At 29.7% G+C, this 8,900-nt stretch overlaps 1 long non-coding RNA gene across 1 annotated transcript; it reads left to right on the forward strand.

The window, feature by feature from the left end:
- The first annotated feature begins 1,802 nt into the window (after positions 1 to 1,802).
- Positions 1,803 to 3,341, forward strand: LOC131594769 (uncharacterized). The gene is made up of 6 exons (XR_009281509.1): positions 1,803 to 2,094; positions 2,287 to 2,337; positions 2,420 to 2,471; positions 2,688 to 2,738; positions 2,824 to 2,874; positions 3,194 to 3,341. It is a non-coding gene; the product is annotated as an uncharacterized LOC131594769 (long non-coding RNA).
- The last annotated feature ends 5,559 nt before the right edge of the window (positions 3,342 to 8,900 follow it).

Here is an 8,900-nt window from a genome sequence, read left to right on the forward strand (position 1 = left end):
TGAGGTGGTTCCTCGGCCTAGTTTTTTGTTGGATTGTGTGGATTGGTAGGAATGAAGTTATTTTCAATGGCTTGGATGTGAAATCCTTTGATGGTTTATCTCGCATGAAAGCTCTTTCTTGGAAATGGTTTAGTGTTTTCTTTAAGTGTTTTTGTAATAGGTCCCGAGAGGAGTGGTTCTTAGATCCGGGTTTTTTCACGTTGTGATTTTAGTTGGATTATTTGTTGATAGGTTGGTTTGTATGTGTTTCACCGACCGGTTTTTTGTATTCTTGTTTTTGGGTTAAGCACTCCGAGTGCTTTTTAATTCCAATTTGCTTATAAAAAAAAACAACTTAATTTTAATATGAATTTGTAAACTTTCTTTCTACCACTAGACATAATAGCGTGGGTAATATTCTTTGATTATTTCTTCTATCACGGTAACAAAATGTAGAAGAATCCCTATAATTTATTTTTCTTATTTTATAGAAAGATTGCATATCTTTATTGTGACTGTATCTGTCTAACATATTAAATTATGTTATATAACAGATGTAGATAATAAGATTGAAAATAAAATACATGTCTAATGTTTGAATATCTACAATAATTAGTTATATATTTCTAAAAATACATATGAAAAGCACTTGCTGATGATGGATATACAAGTCAAAGAATATCGTGTAGTGTTTCTGAAAATTGAAATTTATTAGATGCATACATCCAAAAGAAGGTTATATGAGTCGTTACCACAAAATAATAATAAATACATTTAAGATGTTAAAGTTTTATATTTAGAAATAAATATTATATTAATAGAGTATGAATAAAGTGTGAAATATAACTGATTTTAACATTTATTTTAGATATGTGGTTTTTTTTTGTTGAAGTGGCACAGGATACAATCAATTAAATTCAAATAAAAAATATTTATAAATATTATTTTAATATGTATTTAAATACAAATATGTCAGACAATTATATGAAGCTTTCTTGGTCAATTGAGTGCTTGCTTCTCTATATTTCTATCCTGAATTTACTATAGTACATTTTAATCCAATATAAACGGAATCCTTTAATTATTTTGTTATGTTGTGAATGATTTTTTTAAGAATATTTAGCCATTTAACGTGTTGAAAATGAAGCCTAACCATATAGTAGCTTTTTGAATACCTATTGCTGCAACCTTCAGAAAAGTAAGAGATCCTACAGTTTCTTTACTTTATACATAATGGCTATATTAAAAGGGCAGATTGCCTATATGTATTTTCAAGTGACTGTAGAGTAAACCTTTTTGTGCAGATCCAGTGGTTCACTAATTTCTCCTAGTACTATAATTTTTTCTTCAGAAATGCTACCTTTACACCATAAAAGACAACTACACCGTATTTGCTTACTATATGATCTACTTTTCTATTTATTTTAATATGCTTACTTGCTTTGAAAAATGTGTCACCATTACAATTAATTTGGAACCTACGGTGTAAGACATAGGAGTACGTTGTAAAAAAAATCGTGTAAAAATAGCATGTCTCTTTTTCCTTTTATAGAAGATTATCATTCCTAATATAAAGTGATAGGGGTGGACAAAATAACACCAACCGATGGTAACCGACCGGCCCATACTATCCGAAGGCTTTCGGTCGGGTCAAGTTCGGGTCCGCGGGTCAAACGGGTTGGTCATCCGGTTTTAAGTGGATAACAACGGTTCGGTTCGGTTGGTCTAATCCAATCCAAAAAAAACCGAACCCGACCGGTGTTTACTGTTATTTTTATTTTCTTAAGCCCAATAAATACCTCATTAACCTAACACAAGGAAACCCTAGCCGTCAATTCCTCTTCTCGTCCTCCTATCTCTTGTCTCTCTCCCTGTTTTTTTCTTAGTCACAAACGCTTATGCCTTCTCCTATCTCTCTTTGCTTTCGGATTTCTCTCTTAAGCACAAAGCTTTTTTCATATGTAATTTTTGAAACTTAATATTGTTATCATTTTAACTAACAAATGTTTATTTGGTATTTTACAGGTTCATCTTTATCATATTTTTTCAAGGAGTTGGATGGATTCAAGGATACATTATAGAAGATTTATATAATTTTATCTTAGTAATCAAAGGGTTAGTAGTTGGTTTATGTGATTTCTACCCTTTTTTTTGTTTAAATTTAAGGTTTGTGTATCTGTTAATAAGATCTATAATTAGGATTTGTCTAAAATTAGGGTTTTAAAGTTTGCTTAATTTGAAGCTTTGTGTTAAACTTAATATGTAATATATGGATCTGATGATCTATAATGGTTTTTGATCTTACAGCTTCAAAGATAATAGAAGTTGTTTTACAGATGAAGGACCAAAGAGTTGCAGGTTTGTGTTAAACTTAATATCTAATGTATGGATCTGATACTATAATGGTTTTGTGTTAAAAAATGTTGTTTTGATCTTACAGCTTGAAAGATAATAGAAGTTTTTTTTACAGATGAAGGATCAAAGAGTTGCAGGTTTGTGTTAAACTTAATATCTAATGTATGGATCTGATACTATAATGGTTTTGTGTTAAAAAATGTTGTTGTGATCTTACATCTTGAAAGATAATAGAAGTTTTTTACAGATGAAGGACCAAAGAGTTGTAGGTTTGTGTTAAACTTAATATGTAATGTATAGATCTGATACTATAATGGTTTTGTGTTAAAAAAATGTTGTTTTGATATTTACAGCTTGAAAGATAATTGGAGTTTTTTTACAGATGAAGGACCAAAGAATTGAAGGTTTGTGTTAAACTTAATATGTAATGTATAGATCTGATACTATAATGGTTTTGTGTTAAAAAAAATGTTGTTTTGATATTTACAGCTTGAAAGATAATTGGAGTTTTTTTACAGATGAAGGACCAAAGAATTGAAGGTTTGTGTTAAACTTAATATGTAATTTATAGATCTGATGAACTATAGTGGTTTTGTGTTAAAAAAATGTTGTTTTGATCTTACAGATTGAAAGATAATAGTAAGTTTGGTGTATATTGTTGTGTTTGAATTATGATTACTAATCATTCTAGTAGATATTCCACCACTGACCACAACAATACTGCAGTAAATTATGGCCTCCATTTTTTGGTAAAGTTAAAGCAAAAACTTGTGGCAGTGGCTTATGTGCTTCTAACTTTTATGAATGTAAATTCTGTTTTGAGGTTCTATCCCTAATTCAACTTACTTTTTTTGTACAGGAAAACATATGAACAAGCATACATGAGTTGGACTTAGTAGTGAGAAGATTTCAGTATTTGTGTTTATGTGTGTTTATGTGATTTTTTAATTTTTTAAGAACTTAATATGGACTGAATTTTATTGAATTTATTGTGTTATAATTTTTTATTTATCTGATCTGATGGGGAATTTGTTTGGTGAATATCTCATTTTTATTGAAAAAATGGATCAAATGATTAAAGTCATTTATTGATATTTATGTTATTATAATTTGGTTGATTTAGGTATATATTTAGTTAAAGTAATTTATTGATATTTATTTAAAATTTAATTGTGATGATTTAGTGCTAACTTTTGATCTTCCATTTTATATTAAGTTGGCGAAGAATTTGTAATATTAATATAAAATGTATCCAGTATGTTGTTGGAAATAATTAGTATTTTTTATCCAAATAATCGTTAATTTTTTTTATAAAAATTTAGTAAATTTCATCATTTTTAAAATTAAAATAAAATCATATTGAAATGAAATTGGGCTTGAATTTTGAGTGGCCCATTTACTAGCTTGTAATAAGAATTAAAAAAAAAGTAGAAAACAAACCTAATGAATTTATTAATTGGGCTTGAATATTATACTGGCCCTATTGCAAATGTTATCCGAAAAAAACCGGTCCAGCTACCCGAACCCGTTTCAAACCGAACCCGAAAAAACCGATAATAAATCTGGTCGGAATTGGGCCAGTAGATGCCACCCGAGGGTTGGGCCGGATTGGGGTTTTGGGCCCGAACCCGAACCGGCCCGAACCGATGTCCACCCCTATAAAGTGATATAATATAACTTTGTTTACTGATGATAAAATATAAACAAGGTTTAAATAATAAAATCATACTAAACTATAAAAATTATAAAAAGTGAATTGGCAAAATTTATTTAAAAATTTAAAAATAAAAATTAATTTCCTTATAATTTAATTAACCTATTTATCATGTATTTCTCTCTTTTCATCTTTTTATGCACTTTCTCTCTTTTTAACTTCTTCTCTTAATTTGCCAAATAAACTCTTATTCTTGTATTCAATTGTATGCTCAACTTTTATTTATACTCCATTTGTCTCATAATAAATGTTTTTTTTCATTTTATTTTTATCTCAAATTATTTGTCTAATTACAATATCAATATAATATTTATTATTTTTTTTCAATATTATCCTTATTTAAAACGGGGTTAATAGTAATTCTCCCCCCTGTAATGTTAGCGAATTTTCCTTTTCCCCCTCCCTACCTTTAGGCAACGTTTTTTTCAAAAAAACTGTTGCCAAAACCTGCCTTTGGCAACAGTAGGGGGTAAACCAAAACACGCTCATATTACAAGGGGATAAACTACTATTAACCCTTTAAAACGATTCAATTATGATCACTTTTTCTTTTTATTTAAATTCAATTAAATTGTCATAGTATATTCTTAAGTATTTTTTTATCTCAAGTAGCTTTTTTTTATAATCCAAAATGCACTATCTATGCATTACTTAGTATATTATTATTATTGTATTTCTATACTTTTCAGTCTACTATCAAATTTTTGGAGTCATTTTGTTTTAAAGTCATTTTAAAGACAATTTTTTATCATTGTTATTCTATTTTATTTTGGTATTTTTATATACTGCTCTCTAAAACAAATTTATTAAATATTGATCTTATATTTTTTTTAATCTTAATTCAATAATCTTCATTCTAAATGTTTAAGATTTTAAATTTCATTTAGACTATATTATTCACATTAAGATATGAATTATCCGTGCGGACGCACAGGTCTTCTACTAGTTTCTCTTTTAAACAAGACGCACTCTAAAAGAAAAGAAGTGCCTCTTTATGGACAATTCAAAGTCATTAAACATAGTATTATTTGAATGAGTTTAAAAAAATTATAGGTAGGGCACTAGCATTAATCAGATTTCATGAATCAATTATCACTTTTGGATTTACTTTTGCACCTTAAAATTAAATATCCACCTTACTCAATTATTTTAAATGGACCAGACACTTCCATTGTATAGTCTTAATGACACTAATTTAACAACTATAGCATAAATGCTTAGTTTAAAAACCAGCATTACATGTTTTTGACTGTTCTCACCTTGTTATTTTTAATATAATAAATTATTTATGATATTTTTGTTTAGGGTTGGGATTTATATTTTTTTTATTTTAAAATGTAAATAATTTATAAGATCAAAAAATTATTCCAGTCAAATATATAAATCTCAATAATGATCGTACTTTATATTATCATCTAATCAGACCATTAATAATGAGTCGATTTTTCAATGATATCTAAATACAAAATAGTTTTAAAAAATTATTTGAATTTAGATGTATATTATTCATGTTTATTTATTTTTAAAAGAAAATGAGAAAATATAAGATCATACAAAGAATGGAAATAACCAAAACCTCACAATAAGAGAAACCAAAGCTAAGGAGAAATATTCAATCCCTAGTGAAATTACAAGCCTTCCAAAGTAACCTCATCTCACCAAATGATTTGGCTTGCAAGTCAATCCAAGATTCGCATTCTTGTCCGCACAATGGTTAGACATGTGAGAATTGAGATGATAAAACTCATATTAAATGTTATTGAGATACAATGGAGCCATACATTCCCTCAAGCATCAAAGGAATCATCTTAGGCTCAGAAAAGAAAAAAAAAATCATAGCATTTTTGCGATCACATTCAATCCAAAGGTTACTCCAGCCTAGCCTAGTATTCTGGCCATCCCAAATATATGCTTCTACTAGTTTATTTAATTGTTTTACCAAAATTAAATACGCATAGCATCATCTGAGACACATAATTTGATATTGAAGATTTAAAGTCAGACAATTCCGATCAATGAATGATGTCACATTAGTATGTGGTATGATGGGTGAGAATGTATTAAAAAGTTCACAGTAACCTTTTTATAGTTTAAAGTTTAATGGTGAAGGATATAATGGTGAAATCGAATTATTTTTCTATCATGTTTAACTATTAAAATAATCATTGGTTTAATATAAAATAATTAAAATGGTCATGATTGATTGTGAGTGACCTATTAATCAAGTAGTAGTATGAAATGAATATTTACATTTTTAGCCAAAATATATGTTTAACTAGATTCTAAAATTTATGACAAATTATACTAACAATTTTATTAATTAAAAAGTTAAATGTTATATATGTTAAAACAAGCTCTAATACTAATAATAGTTAAAAGAAATAACATTATAATTAAAATATTGTGTCAATTAAATTATTAAAATTATAGAAAATTTATAATTAGTAACTTTTTGAATTTATTTATGCCAATTAAAATAATTTATTTATTAGATCTATGATTAATATTTTCTTTAAATTATTTATAATATAAGTGATTATGATTTAACCATTAAACATTATAATATTTTATCTTTTTATGTGTACACTTTAATACCTTTGAATTTGGGTAGGTATTTACATTCAATCAAACAATATCATTCAGTTTCATTGTACCTTATATTCCAAAGAAAAACAAATAAAAAATACTAGAAATACATGAATTTCTTGCGGATTTTAGCTAAATTTCCGCAGGAAATGTAACACCCTTCTAAACCCCGCAACAATTAATTAAATAAATCGGAGTAACATGCACAAGGGTGTCACAATTCATAACAAAATTAAACAACATCGGTCATATGTCATGCATTCAGTGAAGAAACATCTCAACATAATTCATAAATCAAACATCTCATGTTTACCCAGCGGAATAAATCATCAAACTAGTACCGCGTCATCAAGGCTATGATCCTCAAAATAATTTAAACAAAACAGAGTTATATCACCAACTTAAAACATCGTGTTCCCCAGTGTTACATCTATCAGAGCATGACACCGACGCTAACTAATGTTAGAACAAGATTTGTTCTGATCAATATTCTTAGTTTTGATGATAACAATGCATATGAATTTTGTATAAGACAACGTGGTACTCTAATCCTATGCATTTTCCATTTAAGGAAATATATAAAGAGTATGCACAAATCAGCGCTAAGAAGCTATGGCTCAAGAAGTTCAAGATTGCAACATAAGAACATGCTCTCGCAAGACATCAGAAGATGGTCAAGCAGAATCAGAACATGGTCTATTGAAGCATCAGAAGAACATGAGTTCAGAAGCAGAAACACTGAAGTTCTTATGGTATCACGCTAGAGCACTTCAAGGTCAGAAGACAAGAAGATGCTCTGCACCAAGCTGTATTGACTTTGAATATTCAAACGTTGTTTCAACAAAATATAAGAATCAGAATCAAGTACAAGATGGCAGGCTACGCTGACGGACAAAAGGAACGTTAGAAGCTATTAAAGGCAAAGTCATTAAAAGCAGGAAAAGCAAGGCTCGAGGTAGTTGACAAAAGAGTGAAACATTAAATGCAAATCTGTACGACATACGCAACGCATTAAATGCTCCCAACGGTCATCTTCTCAGAATGCCTATAAATATGAAGTTCTGATGAGAAGCAAAGGTTACAACACTTGACTAAATCTGAATAAGCTATCATCTTGCTGAAACGCTGCTGAAACGAAAAGCTTTCAAACTTCGTCTTCAACCTCACATAACTTGTAATATTTAGTGAGTGTTAAGCTTAGATCTTAAGAGAAATATCACAGTTGTGATTACAGCTTTATAAGAAGCAGATTGTACTCTTGTAATCGTTTTTACATTCATTTGTAGAAGGTTCCTAGAGTGATCAAGTTGTGATCAGAATACTCTAGAAGACTTAGAAGTTGTCAAAGCGTTTGAGTTCCTAGAATGATCAAGTTGTGATCAGTATACTATAGAAGACTTAGAGGTTATCTAAGTGGAAAACCATTGTAATCAAGATTGATTAGTGGATTAAATCCTCAGTTGAGGTAAATCACTCTAAGGGGGTGGACTGGAGTAGTTTCGTTAACAACGAACCAGGATAAAAATCATTGTGCAATTGTTTTTATCTTAAGAGTTTTTAAAGTCACACTTATTCAAACCCCCCCCCTTTCTAAGTGTTTTTCTATCCTTCAATTGGCATCAGAGCGTCGGTTCTAAGGTGCAAGCAGTTAACCGTGTTAGAAAAGATTCAGGAAGAGAAAAACACACGCTTAAATGGCTGGTGAAAAATATACATCTACATCTGGCTCTACTGAGCAGTACAACAATGGAAATGGAAACAATGGCTACACCAGACCACCAGTATTCGATGGTGAAAACATTGAATATTGGAAGATAAACTGGAAAGTTACTTTCTTGGTTTAGATGGTGACCTTTAGGACTTGCTTGTGGATGGTTACAAACATCCTTTGAATGTTGCTGGTGTAAAGTTGTCCAGGAAAGATATGAGTGGTGATCAGAAGAAGCAATTCAAAAATCATCACAAATCAAGGAAAGTTCTGCTGAACGCTATTTCTCATTCTGAGTATGAGAAGATATCCAACAGAGAAACTGCCCATGATATCTATGAATCATTGAAAATGACTCATGAAGGAAACGCCCAAGTCAAGGAGACCAAAGCTATTGCCTTAATCCAGAAATATGAAGCCTTCAAGATGGAGGATGATGAAAACATTGAAACAATGTTCTCAAGATTTCAAACTCTAACTGTTGGATTAAGAGTTCTTGACAAGGGATACACCAAAGCTGATCACGTCAAGAAGATCATCAGGAGCTTGCCCAGAAGA

The sequence above is a fragment of the Vicia villosa genome, linkage group LG4 (genome assembly GCF_029867415.1).
Source record: "Vicia villosa cultivar HV-30 ecotype Madison, WI linkage group LG4, Vvil1.0, whole genome shotgun sequence".
NCBI lineage: Eukaryota > Viridiplantae > Streptophyta > Magnoliopsida > Fabales > Fabaceae > Vicia > Vicia villosa.